The sequence below is a fragment of the Saccopteryx leptura genome, chromosome 4, assembly GCF_036850995.1.
Source record: "Saccopteryx leptura isolate mSacLep1 chromosome 4, mSacLep1_pri_phased_curated, whole genome shotgun sequence".
NCBI classification, from domain to species: domain Eukaryota; kingdom Metazoa; phylum Chordata; class Mammalia; order Chiroptera; family Emballonuridae; genus Saccopteryx; species Saccopteryx leptura.
Window position 1 is genome coordinate 114,273,104 of NC_089506.1, and position 17,873 is coordinate 114,290,976.

A 17,873-nucleotide genomic window follows, 5' to 3' on the forward strand; every position below is an offset into this window, starting at 1 on the left:
GCACTTGTCAGTACCTTGTGATAGTAGATACTAAATAGGTATCTGTGTCTTTCCCATGTACTGCCATACTTATTTGCATTGTGTCTCTTAGTACTCTATCTCTAAAATCAAACAATGCCAAAAAATATATACATATCTCCTGTGTGGACCCAGAACTGTGATGTATTCTACAAAGGAAAAAGAACTGCTTATCATTTAAAGAAAAACTAGTTTCAAGAGGAAACCAGATACTCATGGATCATGAAGAGCAGAATGGTTTTTCATGGTGGCATTGTCAATTCTAAGGAAAGTAAGAGCAGAACAGTGTAAAGAGAATCTGAAAGAATAACTTTTAAAAATATGATGCATTCATCTCATCCTTATATTCTCTGTCCAAATTGTATTTCTTTAAAGGACCTGTAAGAATATTTCTAGAAGAGATGTTTCCTACTTTGATGGGAGATTTCCTACTTTGATGGGAGAAAAAAATGGGGGCTTATTTTTTTTTTATTTTAATTAATTTATCTACTTTAGTGAGGAGAGAGGGTGGGGAGGAGCAGGAAGCGCTAACTCCCATATGTGCCTTGACCAAGCAAGCCTGGGGTTTAAAACCCACAACCTCAGCATTCCAGGTTGACACTTTATCCAATGCGCCACCACGGGTCAGGCAAAATTTCAGGCTTAGATGAACTAGCAATGAAGAAGAAATACTGGCACCAAAAAGGGTGGGTGGGGCCAAGAAATATTTTGCAGACTGAAGAAGTGTGCTTTTGGCAAAATGGTTAGAAATTTTAATTTCTCCATATGCTCAAACTAGCTGTTGAACTGGTAAAATATTAAATTATAAATGCATAATTTTTACTCTTGGTGTGCTGACTTGACTAGGAAGTTCTCAAGATACATTTTGGGGATAAAAACATCATGAAGTATGAGTTTCTTCATCTATAAATAATTTCTACCTATATGTAATTCCAATAATTCACATAAGTCTTACTTTCAGATGTCTATGGAAAATGTTGGTATATATGACTTATACAAATTATTATTTAAGCCCATAGAAGCCAATGGAGCACCAGACAGGGCAGTGAGAGCATATATCCTTGGAACACTTAAAACCAGAGCTATGCGAGAGCTTCCTGTTCCACTGTTTCTCTATTCACTATCATTTGCCATGTTGGACGAGAAAAAATGATTTGTTTTTAGCTTACCAAAATTTAATCTTCTTGTATTTTATCCAATTTCCCAAATACCTTCTAAGTATTGCAATGTGAACAAATATTTTAACAGCAGGACAGAATATAACTCTATAGGGAGTTTTATTTTCTAAAGTTGATAATTCAAGAATGTTAAGTGAGTAAGGCACACATAAAAAAATAGATTTAAGCAACTTCTTGTTACCCTGACAATTAGTTTTAAATCTAGAGATTTGTGGAAAAGGCAACTACACTTTGCATATAAGAAACGTGGGCTAGGAAAAATTTCATTGGCTTGGGACTTGAACAGGGACCACCCAGCCTGAATGAACACCCACCAGTCCTGGATACATTTTTTTTAATTTTGTTAAGCTATTTCAGATTTACTTTGGATCATATAAGTCAAATTTTGAGTCATATAAGTTAAACTGGATAGTTACAGCATTTTACCTTTAGAGTGAATAGCTAGAGTGTAAAATAATCACCCTGATCAGTGCCCTGTCACTTGAGCGCTCGTCAGATTCAGCTGAATAGCTTTCAAATCATGTAATACCCGTGTCCACACAGGTGATATTCCACTACTAGTTATTTTAACTCTACCTAGTTGATTTTAATGTGCAGACAACATTAAAAAGCTCTGCTTCCAATAAAGCCTTTTATTAGATAGGAAAGAGACCTACAAAAAGCTATGCCCAGCACAGTCTCCTGAATATGGAGAATGGTCAATAAATATTAGAGCCTTATCCATTTCAGTCCACTAGGGTTTGGTGACTTTTTCTGTAATAGGTCAGGTAGTAAATTATCTCATGTTTTGCAGCCCATAAGGTCTTTGTGACAACTATTCAAATTTGTCACAAAGCAGCCATAGACAATATGAAACATAGGAGCCCAGTTCTGTTCTAATAAAAACTTTATTTACAAAAACAGTGGCAAGTTGTCCATGACCTGCCGGCACCAGCTCTTGTTTGCTGACCCCGGCAGTGCATCATCTCTCAATTCTATTTTATAGTTAAAAATTTCTAGGGATTAAACAACCAAGTAGTTAATATACATGATTATTAAAGAAATTGTATAAATATAAATAATCAAAATAATAACCTCTGCACTTTTAATGAGATTACCATCTGTAATGGTGTTGGTTTATTAGTGAATTTCATTAAACCTGACCTAGCCTGATGAATATAACTTCATAAACCATGTCTACAGGGTGCAGAGTGATTAAACAGAAATTTCCTACTAGAGGAAAGGAGCCACTGACTTGTTTCTGCACAACGTAACATGGTCAATGGTAAGAAAAACTTGGTCCATAAAGGACCACTTTCCTTGCCAGAGAAGACATTGCCAATCAGTTATAACTAAGCCTGTACATGGTCCAATGATATTTCTTAATATTGCTGCAGGCAATCACCACACATCAGAGTTAGCAGACCAAATGCAATCTTTGTGATGTTCTTAGCACAATACATGTCCTTTCCAGCTCAGACCACTAGCAGAAAATTATTCTCTTCTCCAAGGGTATAAATGCCCATCCCACTACCTCACTGAAGAGTCAGCATTTTACACAGCCCATCTGGAAGAGAGCAAATATTTGTATAGAAATCAATTGATAAAAATTCTGTGATGAAAGACTGTAAACTTAGCTCCTGCAAAAGGAACAATTTAAACTTTCTATGCACAGAGAGTTTATACAACTTACAATTTATATAAAATAAAGCCCAAGGCAGAGATTTCTGGGTAAGCTGACAGAAGACTAAAGAAATGTTGGGCACACGGAAGGTGACCCATGTTGTCCCAAAGCTTGTCCCATACTCCCGTGACTCTGCTGTAATCGCGGCAACCTGGTTCTCTTCCACTTGGCCTCTGACCACCCAGTCCCCTAGACCAGCTTCCTTATATGGTGATCTCGGGAATAGTCTGACATTGCAAAGACAACACTGTAAGGCCTTGGAATCCCAAGGTCCAAAACTTGCACAACATCACGTCACCTGCATTCTACAGGTCAAATAAGATTCAAGAGGTGAAAAGACTTCAGTGGGAGGCTCTACAGAATATTGGAACACACTTTTGAATCTTCCACTCTTGCTGGAGTCAGAGTCTTATTCAATTTTTTTGTTATTCTGTTTCTTAATAAAATTCTGAGTTACGCTCTCCCAATTATTGTGCATGCGTAGCAGGACCACATGGTCTTTCTGACACAGTTTAAGGTTCTGATTGCCAGAGTGGCCAAAATGAGTAAGAGGTTGGTCTGATAAAATTCTGTCATGGCAATGTTTATTTCTTTCTGAGACTGTAACTATCTTACATAGTTACTCTCCTCTCATATTTATTTTTTTATTATCCTAACATTAAAAAGACGAAAGGAACTTAAATATCATATAATTTCATGGTAAGCAGGGTTGCCAATTTAGGGTGGGGGAAACAACTTTAGGTTCACTAAATTAATAGATTGAGGTCCATAGGAAAATTATATTTTTCTACAACTATGCCACCTTCCTTTTTTTGAATAGTGTAATATGGAACTCTTTAGTGATGAAAGGTTTCCTATCTGGCTGTAATTAAGCAGGTGCGAAGCTAGGAACAAGTCCCTGATATCCTAAATGAGAAACAGAGATGGAGAAGCTAAGGGTTTTGCTCCAGATTACAGAGCTAGCTAATGGCAAAACCAGTGTCGTGAGACAAAACCTCCAAGTCCCCCAAGAGTGTTTCTCCCATTGCTCTGTTGGGACAGTTACATGGATTCAGGAACAGTACACTAGTCTGTATGTGTAGAACTAACTGCTCTAGCAGGATCAGGGGCCAGTGAACTTGTTGTCAAGGGCCAGATAATAATTACTTTAGATTTTTCAAGCCAGATAGCCTCTTCTCACAACTACTGAACTCTGCCATTGTGGCACAAAAGCAGATAGAGACAATACATTAAAAAATGAACATGCCCATCTTCCAATAAAATTTTATTTAAAAAATGGACAGCAGGCCAAGTTTGACACAGGGACCACATAGGCCAGGGGTCCCCAAACTACGGCCCGTGGGCCACATGCGGCGCCCTGAGTCCATTTATCCGGCCCCCGTTGCACTTCCGGAAGGGGCACCTCTTTCATTGATGGTCAGTGAGAGGAGCATAGTTCCCACTGAAATACTGGTCAGTTTGTTGATTTAAATTTACTTGTTCTTTATTTTAAATATTGTATTTGCTCCCATTTTGTTTTTTTTACTTTAAAATAAGATTTGTGCCATGTGCATAGGGATTTGTTCATAGTTTTTTTTATAGTCCGGCCCTCCAATGGTCTGAGGGACAGTGAACTGGCCCCCTGTGTAAAAAGTTTGGGGACCCCTGCCATAGGCCTTCCCTGAGTTTGTCAGGTTTATTATGTGGCCCCTCTTTCATCCACATTAGTTACCATCTCCATACAGTTGGTCTGTACTATTAACTCGTTGAGAACTTGTCTTTCCTTGTCATAACGAATTACTGTTCTGCAATCCTTGTTTCTGTTAGAATCCATGGGAGTCCGAAAGACCAGAGTAACAGGCTTTATTGAAAGGAAGAAAGGAACCCTGCCGGGCACTTCTCCTGGGGGAGAAGAGCACTGGTTACAGACTAGGGGCAAGTTACAGACTTGGGTGGCTTCGAGCATGTGGGTGTTGAATCAAAAGTCCTGGTGTGTCCGGAGCCTCTCCTTGGGGAGGCTTGTCAGCTTTTTGGAATTCCTCTGTCTCAGGGTCAATAGTCCAGTAAGGGTGAGGTCTGACAGATAAGCGGAACATCAAGAGGGCAGTTTGGAATTCACGTATCTATCATTTCTCAACTCTGCGGTTACATATAAAAGAAAGGCAGTTATTAATTTTATAATATATGGTGAGGGGTGATGAGGAGAAAGAGGAGAAAATTGGAAAATTATTTCTTCTTCTGGAGAGAACCCAAGAAGGGAACCTTGCCAAGCCAAGTCCCTCATCCAGTTAAGGAGGTCATCAATTTCCGTGCTGTAAGGTCTGAACCAGGGATGTCTCCGAAAACCTGAGTAAGGAAGTAAAAAAATTTTGCGAGGTAATAATTGTTAGTTGCTTGCTGCGAGTGCCAAGTAGACAGAGTGACATGGTGATACATGGTCTCCTGGATGAGCCTCGTGAGACGTGCTGGTCTGGTTCCCCTCAAGTGGGAGGACATGTGGAGATTTTAAGAGACAGGGAACCTGTTGGTGTAAGTTTTTTTAGAAGGATTGAATATGTGTGGTAAAGAGGAAGAGGGTTTGGAGAACATTCAGGAGGGAACTTCTCAGGCTGAGGGGCGGCTTCTTCCTGCTGTCATCCCTACCTATTTGATATTTCCCTCATGAAGTTCTCCTTGGGGTGTTGGGGAATAGGAGTGAAGGAGCATTTGATTGTAGGTAATCCTAGAGATTTCTCTCATCCCAGCCTGTAGGAACTTAATAAAGAAAGAGGCAAGTATTTGGAGATTAGCAATGCAGAGATAAGGAGGGTTGTATAGGGGGTGTGTGTGAAAGTTCTTCCATGGTAAAGTCAGAGATATTTTTTCCTGGCAGCCCTGGAGAGAGTAGTTAGCTTGAGCTAAAAGAAATGTTTCATGCCTGTTTGTAGGCTCTTCTTCAGCCAAGAAGACCCAGTGATCTTGTCCTTTTACTATGTGAAAGGTAAAAAGACTGAGAAGCATTAAGAGGTGTTGCTATTTATTCTCCTAGTTCTTCAGGAATATGGGAGAGCTTTAGGGTTAGGGGACCTGTAGAGGTTGAAAGATAGATTTTAGGAGGTTTGCTGATATAGGGTTTCAGATTTTTCTGTTTCATAAGGGCAGGTTTCAGGGTTGATGTGTAGGGTTAGGTAGATTTTCCAATTTTCTGATTCGCAAAGGTCTGCATGCAATTCTGTAAGAAACTAGTGAACAAATGTAAGAGGCAGGGTTTAAAAGTTAGAAAAGTAAATAGGAGAGTGATTGGACTAATGAAAGGCAATAGTAAGATGCCCAGTTTGTGTGAAACCACTGATTTCATGTTTACGAATTCGCTGGGCTTCAGAGAGAGAGAGAGAAAGAGAGAGCAAGTAGGAATAAGACAGGGAAATGGCCAGTCCCCCTGTTTCTAGATCTACTTTTGTAGAGATTTCTAAAGCAATAAGAAGAGAAATTACCTGTATAGCTCGTTTGGTCCTTACATTGATGGATAGTTGTAAAGCCAGTAATCAGGGCCAGGGCCACTATCACAGCAGCCCGGCCCTTGCAGGTTCGCATTGGATTCGGACAGTCGGTAAAGAAACCATGGAGCCAAAAACTGGTGGGCCATAGTCTTTAATCCTACTTTGCACCCGGCGGGCAAGTAAAAATACACACTGGGCTCCAAAACCCAGTCACACTCAGTGCTCACAAAGCCACTGACTTATCCGAGTTTCCTAGAATCAAAGGTTTCTAGCTCACCAGCCTTCTTCTCCTCAGTTCCCCATCTTCTCCCTCATCCCAGATACAAACTCTACACAAACTGGCATCTCACTCAGCACTCCACCATCTTGGCTGCTTCTCCTGGCCTCCTCCACGTGGCCTTTCTCTGCTCTCCTCTGCTCTCTCTTCTAATGATGATCTCAGGAACCAAGCGCCAAGTCCCATTCTGCCCCCATTTTATAGTGTAGCTTCACAACCTTTAATCCAATATACAAAATAGGGAAGTATCTAATACAAAGTCACTTCTCTGAGGCATGATTGGATTGTACCGCCCTATAGCAAAAAGGGTGGGAAAGGCTTAATCCCAAAACCAAGCCCCAGGTTACAACGATCTCCAACACACATTAATATCACCTGGGCGATGGCCTCTTTAACAAAGTGAGCATAATACATTTTATCTGCCCAACAATCCACCCCTATGCTCACTTTACTACCCACAATTTACATCACCAGCATTCCTGTGCAAGGAAATTAGAACATTACACAGATTACAACAGCAAAAATCATACAGTTTCAACAATTTCAAAGGTACATTTCACCAGTCTCTGAGCACTTAGCCCAAAGCGCAAAATGTCCTCAGCCTATGGGAAAAGTTTCCCCGGGCAGGGGAGTGCTTCCAGCAAAGCCACCCCCACCCCCATCAGGGTATTTCACATTGTCCAAAATCCGTAATCCGTAAATCCATCCAACAAAGGAGCCAATGCCCACTCCGGTCGTAGTCCAGGAAATCAGTCCACGCACGTGGGTCATCAGCCACCCCCCTCATTCCTGCCGTCCTGGCAGGTCTTACACTGTCCCAAAGAGGGGCACGTGGCAATGGCAGTCAGCATTTCCATCTCTGCTCCGGAAAGCATGTCCAGCCCTATTTCCAAAATCGCAGACCTACCAGGGCCAAAGTAGGTGCTCCTTCCAGCTGTGCTTTCACCTTCTGGAGACTGCGGATTGCAACTCCAGTCCGATTCTCCTCATCCTCCAAAGAGGGACTGAAAACACCAGCTCCGGCTGCCGGGCTCGAGCCTCCGTCTGCCGCAGCCTTCTGCTCCACAGACCTTGCAGCTCCGGACCCGGCCTCAGCCTCAGCCTCAGCCTCAGCCCTGGCCTCCCACCACTGCTGGCTCTCCACAACATCCAGGGCAAGCTGCAACTCACGAACCTCTGAATCCTCCTCCAGCGTTTGCTCCATATCCAGGCGAATCTCGAACACCTGGTTGGCCTCCTCCTCCAGCATTTCCTCCAGCTCCAGGGTCAGCATCGGTTTCTCCTGTGTTTGCTCCAGCTCCTCCCGCTGCTCGGTTTTCTCACGCATGGCTGTAAAAGTCAGCCAGCCTACGATCCCCAAGAGGACAGCCATGGGGAACCCTAACACTAGCCAGTCCTCTACTCCACCACTCAAAGGCTCCTTGCCGATCTGTATCGAATCCTGCCACAGACTACGCCAAATGTAAAGCCAGTAATCAGGGCCAGGGCCACTATCACAGCAGCCCGGCCCTTGCAGGTTCGCATTGGATTCGGAAAGTCGGTAAAGAAACCATGGAGCCAAAAACTGGTGGGCCATAGTCTTTAATCTAGCTTTGCACCCGGCGGGCAAGTAAAAATACACACTGGGCTCCAAAACCCAGTCACACTCAGTGCTCACAAAGCCACTGACTTATCCGAGTTTCCTAGAATCAAAGGTTTCTAGCTCACCCGCCTTCTTCTCCTCAGTTCCCCATCTTCTCCCTCATCCCAGATACAAACTCTACACAAACTGGCATCTCACTCAGCACTCCACCATCTTGGCTGCTTCTCCTGGCCTCCTCCACGTGGCCTTTCTCTGCTCTCCTCTGCTCTCTCTTCTAATGATGATCTCAGGAACCAAGCGCCAAGTCCCGTTCTGCCCCCATTTTATAGTGTAGCTTCACAACCTTTAATCCAATATACAAAATAGGGTAGTCTCTAATACAAAGTCACTTCTCTGAGGCATGATTGGATTGTACCGCCCTATAGCAAAAAGGGTGGGAAAGGCTTAATCCCAAAACCAAGCCCCAGGTTACAACGATCTCCAACACACATTAATATCACCTGGGCGATGGCCTCTTTAACAAAGTGAGCATAATACATTTTATCTGCCCAACAATAGTGTATTAGGAACTGGAAGAGGCTCATGGGGTGGGATTAGGTTGGTATTTAGGGTGAGATAGATTAGGGTACAGGTTTTTGTCTAATTAGTATGGAGACACCGATAGGTGTTGGTCCCACACAAGTAGAAAGTTCCTGATTTGGTGAGGTAGGTTGAAAGGTGCAGTGGGAGTGAGTTGTCAGGATTACGGTGTGTGGACCTGTCCATGTAAAAGTCAGTCCTTGGGTGATGTAATGCTGGAAGTGCCTCTTGGACAGTCTCTGAACAGTTTGCTGAGTAACCTATAAATCCTGCAAGTACTTAGGGAAAGGGTGGTTACATTTCTACACTTTGTAGTTAGGGTTTAAGTCCTAGTGACCACTGCTTCTAGCTGGAATTAGCAGCAGGTCCCAGCCTATAATAGGCATGGGGCATTGAGACAAGAGGAATAAAGGAGATACTATACATTAAATAAAGTAACAAAATCAAACTGTCAATACCCACAGTAGAGATCTTTGAGGGATAAATAAAACTTAAATATTCAAGCGAGGCATAGTAGATGGCCCTTGTGTTTACAAGAAATGAGATCAGATTATCTGCTACTTGGATACCTTAGGTTCGTGAATGATGTCCTTGGGCCTTCAGTGGCAATTCTCAGCACACTGGACAAGGTCAGGTCACAGGTAGCTGGAGCAGGGCTAGAAAAGACTGAACCCTCCCTCCATGGAGCAAGGGGGCAGCTTACCTTCTCGCGTCCCTTTTTCCACAGCACAGGTGTGTCACCAGTGGGGCCAGGAAGCCTGGCAGGCTTCAGTTCAATGACCTTTCTTTCCACTCTGGAGCAGGGCCTTGATGAAATGCTATGAAGCCCCTTAGGGCGCTGGAGCCAAAAGTTGGTATTTCCTGACTTCTTTTGGGCCTTATTTGCCTTTTCTGTTACTTCCTTGGTCATTATAGACCTTAAAAGCCATGCTCAGAATATCTCATTGAGGGGCTTGACTAAGAGAGCAAAATTGGGAATTTGAGTGTTTAAAGAAGCCTATTAGACTGAGGAAAGAAAAGATTTGATCTGTGGTGGTAGGTGGTTGGAGACTGTGGAGGGTCTGAGTTTGATCTAGGGTGAGACTTCAGGTGGTGGGGGTTAAGATGATGCCTTGATAGAGTACAGACTGAGAATGAAGTTGAGACTTAGCAGAGAAGACAGGATAACACTTCATAGTGAGGAAGTTAAGAAGGGTGGTGGTTTGTCTCCTTGAGGCAGGCAGGGAGGGGCTGCAGAGGAGTAGGTTATTTACATATTGTAAGAGAATACTAGTTTTGAGATTGCATGCTGCTAAATCCTGAGCTAGTGCCTGCCCAAACAGGTGTGGGCTGTTTCTGATCCCCTGGGGTAAAATAGTCCATGTAAGTTGCTGGGCTGCATTAGTGTCTGGGTAAAGGCAAATAGAAAGTAAGAGTCAGGGTGTAGAGGAATGGTAAAGAAGGCATTCTTGAGGTCTAGAACCCTGAAGTGAGTGGTGTTTGAGAAAATGTGTGACAGTAACTTACAGAGATTAGGGACTACTTGATGGAGGGGAATTACTGCCTCATTGATTAGGTATAAGGCTTGTACGAGGTGATAAGCTCCTGAAGGTTTTTGAACAGGAAAGATGGGGGTATTGCAGAAAGAGTCCGTGGGGATGAGTAAACCTGATTTATGAGGTGGGTAATTACTGGTTTAAGGCCTTAGAAATAGACACAGTTACACATTAAACAAAGACTTCACATATTATGAATTAAGGAATTTAAATGAGTGCGCTTTACTTGTTTCAATTCACTAGAAATATTTTCTGACAAACAATGAGACAAGACAGATTACTTACTCACATAGCTTAATATAGAATTCTGTTTTTTAAGTTTTTCGAGATGGCACGGAGTTGCCAGCAAAGAGGGGAGGAAAAGAGAAAGCAGACGGATGGACAGTGTGAGCAACTGGATGGAAAGAAGGAGGGTCAGAATCTGCAGGAGGAGAGGAGGTTAAAATATTGGTGTGGCGCCACATGGTCAGAGGAGTCAAAAGGATTTAGAGCTCTGAGGAGAGGGGAGAGGGCGAGGAGGAAAGAGGCACAGTCACAGTTTGTAAGGAAGGAGGAGGGGTTGGAGAGGAGACAGAACTGCAGTTTGTAAGGAGGGAAGAGAGGTCAGAGATAAGACAGGCACTGCAGCCAGAGCCACAGCTTCTAAGGAGGGGGGAGGGGACGAAGAACACAGTGGAGAAGGGAGAGGCCCCTGGCCAGCAGGGGAGGAGAAAGAGAAAACAGGATTAAATGAAGGGAGGGGGTTTCTGGAGGGAAGAGACTCCAGCAAAAGGATTTGCTGAGAGACTAGAGAGGGGTCCCGAGAGAGGGGTGCCCCGGGGGTCACGCAGGAGAAGGAGAGAGTTGGGAGTCCGCGGAGAAAGAAAGATTAGGAGCAAAGGTTTTAGGTGAGGTTTCTTTGGCCAAAAATGGCCGGCATGTTGAACAGAAGGTACAGAAATTAAGGACAGGAGAGAAGGGAGAAGAAAGCCTGCACGTAAGGAACTTCTGATGCCCTCCCCATCTGGTGGCAGAAATTGTCAAGATCTCTTATGATATTGTAATCGAATGTCCCATTTTCAGGCCAATGGGAGTCATTGTCTAGTCTGTACTGAGGCCATGCCGTGTTACAGAAGAAGATTAATTTCTTCAGTTTGAGGTCTGAGAGACCGAGTTTGGTGAGGATTTTTATGAGACATCCTAGAGGGGTCTGGTCGGAAGGCTTAGACTCTGAAGAGCCCATAGTGGAGACAGGTGAGCAAGAAGGAGCGTCCCCGCCTTTTGTCACTGTCCCAAGAGGAGAGAATCTCCGTGTGGGGGAGTCGTCCTTGATAGAGGTCGTCACCACCTGTCAGGGAGCTCTGAGAACGAGAAGTCCGAGAGAGTGGGGAGGTTTGGCTAGGCGCCTAGTCTTCCGTGCAGTCCACTGAGACTGAAAGTCAAACCCCTCAAAATGTGAGGCGTGTCAGAGAAAACCGTCCGACCAGAAAGGGGTGTTTTTAGAGAGAAATTTAGAGGCCAACCGGGGAAGGGGAAGGGAGAAACTCCTTACCTGTAAAGCCAGTGGCCAGGGCCAGGGCCACTATCGCAGCCGCCTGGCCCATGCAGGTTCGCAATGGATTCGGACAGTCGGTAAAGAAACAAAGGAGCCACAAACTGGTGGGCCATAGTCTTTAATCCTAGCTTGCACCCGGCGGGCAAGTAAAAACATACACTGGGCTCCAAAACCCACTCACATTCAGTGCTCACAAAGCCACTGACTTATCCGAGTTTCCTAGAATCAAAGGTTTCTAGCTCACCAGCCTTATTCTCCTCAGTTCCCCATCTCCTTCCTTATCCCAGATACAAACACTACACAAACTGGCATCTCACTCAGCACTCCGCCATCTTGGCTGCTTCTCCTGGCCACATGGCCTCTTCCTGCTCTCTGCTCTGCTCCCTCTGCTCTCTCATGCTAATCATCCCAGGAACCAAGAGAGCAAGCTCCCGCTCCGTCCCCATTTTATAGTGTAGAAATCCAAACCCTTAATCCAATATACAAAATAGGGAAGTCTCTAATACAAAGTCACTTCTCTGAGGCATGATTGGATTATACCACCCCACATCAAAAAGGGTGGGAAAGGCTTAATCCCAAAACCAAGCCCCAGGCTACAAGGATTCTCAACACACATTAATATCACCTGGGCGATGGCCTCATGTGGGCAGCACCATTTTTAACAAAGTGAGCATAATACATTTTTTCTGCCCAACATTACCTTATGGTCCAGCAGGGGTTCAGGACAGGGTTAGACTGCCAGCCAATCGACCTACAATTACATGTCCAAACAGAATTAGGGAGTAAGCCCGGGACAAGCTGCTGCTGCCCATTGCTTCCCTGGTTGTAAGTTTGAATGGCAAAGAGGGATCGTCCAGGCAGTTAGTACCCTGTCCCGGGTTTCGGCACCAAATGTTAGAATCGATGGGAGTCCGAAAGACCAAAGTAACAGGCTTTATTGAAAGGAAGAAAGGAACCCTGCTGGGCACTTCCCCCCCGGGAGAGAAGAGCACCGGTTACAGACTAGGGGCAAGTTATATAGTGTTTGGGAGAGCCTGAGGGGATACTGAGGCAAAAGTCCTGGTGTGTCCAGAATGCTCCTCCTTGGGGGGCTTTGAGCATGTGGGTGTTGAATCAAAAGTTCTGGTATGTCCGGAGTCCCTCCTTGGGGCGGCTTGTCAGCTTTTTGGAATTCCTCTGTCTCAGGGGCAATAGTCCAGTAAGGGTGAGGTCTGACAGATAAGCGGAACATCAAGAGGGCAGTTTGGAATTCACGTATCTATCAGTTTCTGTTATTTCTTCTCAAGAATAGTGGGTACCGGCTCATGCATAACTTATAGGTCAGTCTTTTTATTTCTGGCATCACAGGTTACTTCTCCAGGCGACTCTCTTACCCCTTTGATGTTGCAATGCCTATTCAGTGGTCATGGAGTTTGAAAATCTGTCACTTTTCAAATTTGAATTATCAGATTCTGTCATTTTTCCTTTTTAGCTGACACGATTTACTGTAAAAGGAAATAAGTTACTCCCTCTACTGTATCATATTTCCAGAATGTCATAGGCTTATCCCACCAAAATTCAGTAATTTCTTTTTATAGTTGCACTTGATTACATTTCTTGTTAACCTCTTATGATAATCACTGAACAGAGTATTAAAATAGATGAACATCTCATTTTAAAAATATTTTTCAGTCCTCCCAGATGCCTTATACTGAAGGTTTGGACACTAAATGGTAATGAACTAGAGTATAAAATAACTCATGTTCAGAAATCACCCCACATAGGAATTCTGAGTGAATTAGAGGCAGTCTTTTCAAACCTAGCAACTTTCCTTAGCCACAGCCCAGTACAGAGGCTGGCCCTTGCCTTGGTGCTGGGAGATGCAGTTACTGAAGTTAAGCAATGTTCCTGAACAAGTTCAATCCCACCCTTGAGCCTTACCAGCGGTGCAGCTTCAATCCCTAGCTACTGTTAGATTCAGGGAGTACTGACATGCTGGGGCTGCCAAGAGTGTACAAGGTCCCTGTGACGCTGAGAACAAAGAGTTCAGCAACATCCTGCATTGAGTCAGAGACCCTTATCAGAAGTTTATGTTTGAAATTCTCCACTGAGTAATACCACCCCCCCCGGAACTGCACACGACCTCCCTAGCCAATGACTAACAGCCACATCAGCTTCTGTATGATGCTTGCTCATCCTAGACAGCCACCCTATAAAAAGGAGCCATTTTAGAAGCTCGGAGCTGTAGTCCCTGTGCAGGTTTGGGGAGCTGCAGTCCCTGCGCAGTTTGTTGGCTGCACAGGTTTGGTTGGCTGCAGTGCTCCAGTGTCTTCGGAGGCGTGGGTTGCCTGTAGTCCCTGCGCAGGTTTGGGGGGGCTGCAGTGCTCCAGTCTCTTTGGAGGAGTAGGTTGCCTGCAGTCCCTGCGCAGGTTTGGGGGGCTGCAGTGTTCCCCTGTGTGGGTTACCTGCATCCCTGCGCAGGTTTAGGGGGCTGCAGTGCTCCCTTGCATGGGTTGCCTGCAGTCCCTGTGCAGGTCTGCAATAAAACTTATAAAATTCACTTTGGGTCTGCTGTGGCCTTTCTCGCTAGGATGTAACAGCTACCTAGCCAAGTATGCACTGGGATATAAAATATGTTCTGTTGTGTCACTGACTGGCTTTCCATTTCATTAAAATTCAGAAAATAGTTGGAGAGACGACAGGATATAGGCCCTGTTCCAGAGGTTAAAATGGGCCACCCCCATATTTTGATGTATTTTATGCTTTATTTCCCCTTTCACAAAAGACCTCTTGTCTCTCCTTTAAGCAGAGAAAGTGGACCTTTGCGCCCATCACATTCTCCTCCTCAATACCATGGAAGCACCTTTGACCCACACCTCTATTTCAAGAAGTCTTTTCTTGCATTTGCATAACTTAAGGTCTCCCTCTCCACAATAAAGAAACAGTTTGCTTAAAAACTACATGATGGCCCTGGCCGGTTGGCTCAGTGGTAGAGCGTCGGCCTGGCGTGTGGGGGACCCGGGTTCGATTCCTGACCAGGGCACATAGGAGAAGCGCCCATTTGCTTCTCCACCCTCCCCTTCCCCTCCCGCAGCCAAGGCTCCATTGGAGCAAAGATGGCCCGGGCGCTGGGGATGGCTCCTTGGCTTCTGCCCCAGGCGCTGGAGTGGCTCTGGTCCCGGCAGAGTGACGTCCCGGAGGGGTAGAGCATTGCCTCTGGTGGGCGTGCCGGGTGGATCCCGGTCGGGCGGGCACATGCGGGAGTCTGTCTGACTGTCTCTCCCCGTTTCCAGCTTCAGAAAAATACAAAAAATAAATAAATAAAATAAAATAAAAAACTGCATGAGAATGTACATCCTTCCCATAATATAAACTTTCTTGACTTCTCAATGATGAAATTTGAGAGATTGGGGATATTATACTGTCATTCCTGACTCTTGCTTTTTCCAAAATGCATAGGTCCGGGAACCCTGGCAGAACCTCTCACAGGCTGTGAGACCTGGTGCTGTGCCTGTACTGTGTGCAAGGCGCCTGCACCCCAGGCTACAAGTTCTTGCGGGCACCCACTTCATACTGCCTATCTGTGAAGGGAAAGACCCTGCACAAATATGAATGGTAGTTAACTTCAGAGCAGGGGTTACTTTGAGACAAGAGATCTTGGAGTGCATTAACCATAACAGGAGACTGGCCTGGGGTTACTTGAATGCAAGTACACAGGATTCTTGGAGAAATGCCTTCAGGAACCAGATGTTCTTTATGACTGATAAGCTCTGAGACTCTGATTCTTTTCGTGTCCTTGATCATGAAGGAAGCAGTAGACGTGCAGGATTGGGGATGGTACGGATGGGAAAAAAGACTTTTGTAGCTTTCTAATTTTATCTGCTGAGCTGTGGCTTTTGGAACTCAATAAATATGCAGTGGTGCAGGTTTTCGGGGCTAATTCTACCTTATGAATTTCAGCCCTCTGCTATACTACTTCCATCTGATATGTCTTATTCCTTGTGAATCCGAACCGTAAAGAAATCGTAACATCTGGCACCCAACGTGGGGCTCGAAAAGGAGCGAGTTTGCAGTCTCAGGATCATCAAATTGAAGGGGAAAAAGTTCACTCGGTGGTAAGCGAAACCTTCAGGATATCTCAGGCAGAGTCATGGGGAATTTCCCATCAGTAGAGACCCAGTATATAAAAATACTACAAGCATTGTTAAAAAGGTCCAGTATAACTGTTAAAGATAAAAATTTTAAGTTACTTTTTAAAAATGTTAGGAAGCATTGTTATTGGTTTCAGCACAAGGAAAGGCTGCTTTAACTTTGAAAACATGGAAATATGTAATGAGAGCTTTATGGCAAGCTCATCAACAAGGAGATACCATTCCTCTTTCTGTTTGGTTTCTTTGTAATTCAATTTCTTTGGCTTTGCAACCATTACAGTCTGACTCTGAATCCTCACGGCCTCTAGCTTGTCCGGTAATGTCTGATATTGATAATGGTTAAGTAAAAAACCTATATGGGTTGAGAAGTGGCCACTAAAAGAAGAGAAGCTTGAAGCTTTACATCAATTGGTACAAATGCAATTAGAATTAGGACATATAGAAGAATCACAAAGTCCTTGGAATTCTCCAGTCTTTGTAATAAAGAAAAAATCTGGGAAATGGAGAATGCTTACTGATCTTTGACAAGTTAATTCAGTAATTCAAACTATGGGGCCCTTACATCCAGGTCTTCCTCAGCCAAGCATGATTTCAGAAAGATGGTCTATAATTATTATAGATTTAAAAGACTGGCCTGACCAGGCGGTGGCTAGTGGATAGAGCATTGGACTGGGATGCGGAAGACCCAGGTTCGAGATCCCGAGGTCACCAGCTTGAACCCAAGGTCACTGGCTCCAGCAAGGGATTACTCGGTCTGCTGAAGGCCCACGGTCAAGGCACATATGAGAAAGCAATCAATGAACAACTAAGGTGTTGCAACGTGCAATGAAAAACTAATGATTGATGCTTCTCATCTCTCTCCGTTCCTGTCTGTTTGTCCCTGTCTATCCCTCTCTCTGACTCACTCTCTGTCTCTGTAAAAAAAAATAAAAATAAATAAATAAATAGATTTAAAAGACTGTTTACTATTTCTTTACAACCACAAGATAGAGAAAAATTTGCTTTTTATATATTAATATTAAATAATATATCTCCTACCAAAAGATAGCAATGGAAAGTGCTTCCACAAGGAATGTTAAATAGCCCGACATTGTGTCAAAATTATGTAAATCAACCTTTAGAAAAAATTTGTCAGAAATATTCTCAATCTTTGATAATCCATTATATGAATGATATATTGATAGTTTGTGAAAATAATGCTGACATTTTGATCATCTTTAAAGATGCTTCTAAAACCTTGAATCAGTATGGTCTAATCATAGCTGAGGACAAAATTCAAACATCTTGTCCTTTTAAGTATTTAGGGCATATAATTGAAAATCAAAGAATTATTCCTCAGAAAGTCAATTTATGAACTGACTCCTTAAAAACCTTAAATGACTTTCAAAAATTATTGGGTGATATTAACTGGTTGAGACTCTCCCTAGGAATCTCTACTTTGCACTAATAAATTTATTTAATATTCTTCAAGGAGATTCTGATTTAAACAGTCCTAGACAGTTAACAGAAATAGCAAAACAAGAGCTATCACTTACTGAAAAGATTATGCATACTGCTTATTTAGATCAAATTAATACACATCAACCTATTCAATTAATTATTTTTCCCTCAGAACATTCTCCTTCTGGCATCATATGGCAAGAAAAAAAAAGATATTAGAATGGCAATTTCTGCCACATAAGACTCAAAAGAAATTATGTACTTATTTAGAGAAAATCTGTACTTTAATTACTAAAAGTAGACTTAGGACAAGACAACTGACTGGAAATGATCCAAATAAAATTATTGTACCTTTAACATGTAATCAGATTTCAGACAACTGGAAGTTAAATATTTATTGGCAAATTGCATTAGCTGATAATTTTGGTACCATGAATAATCAGTATCCTACAGATAAAATAATTCAATTTCTAAAAAGA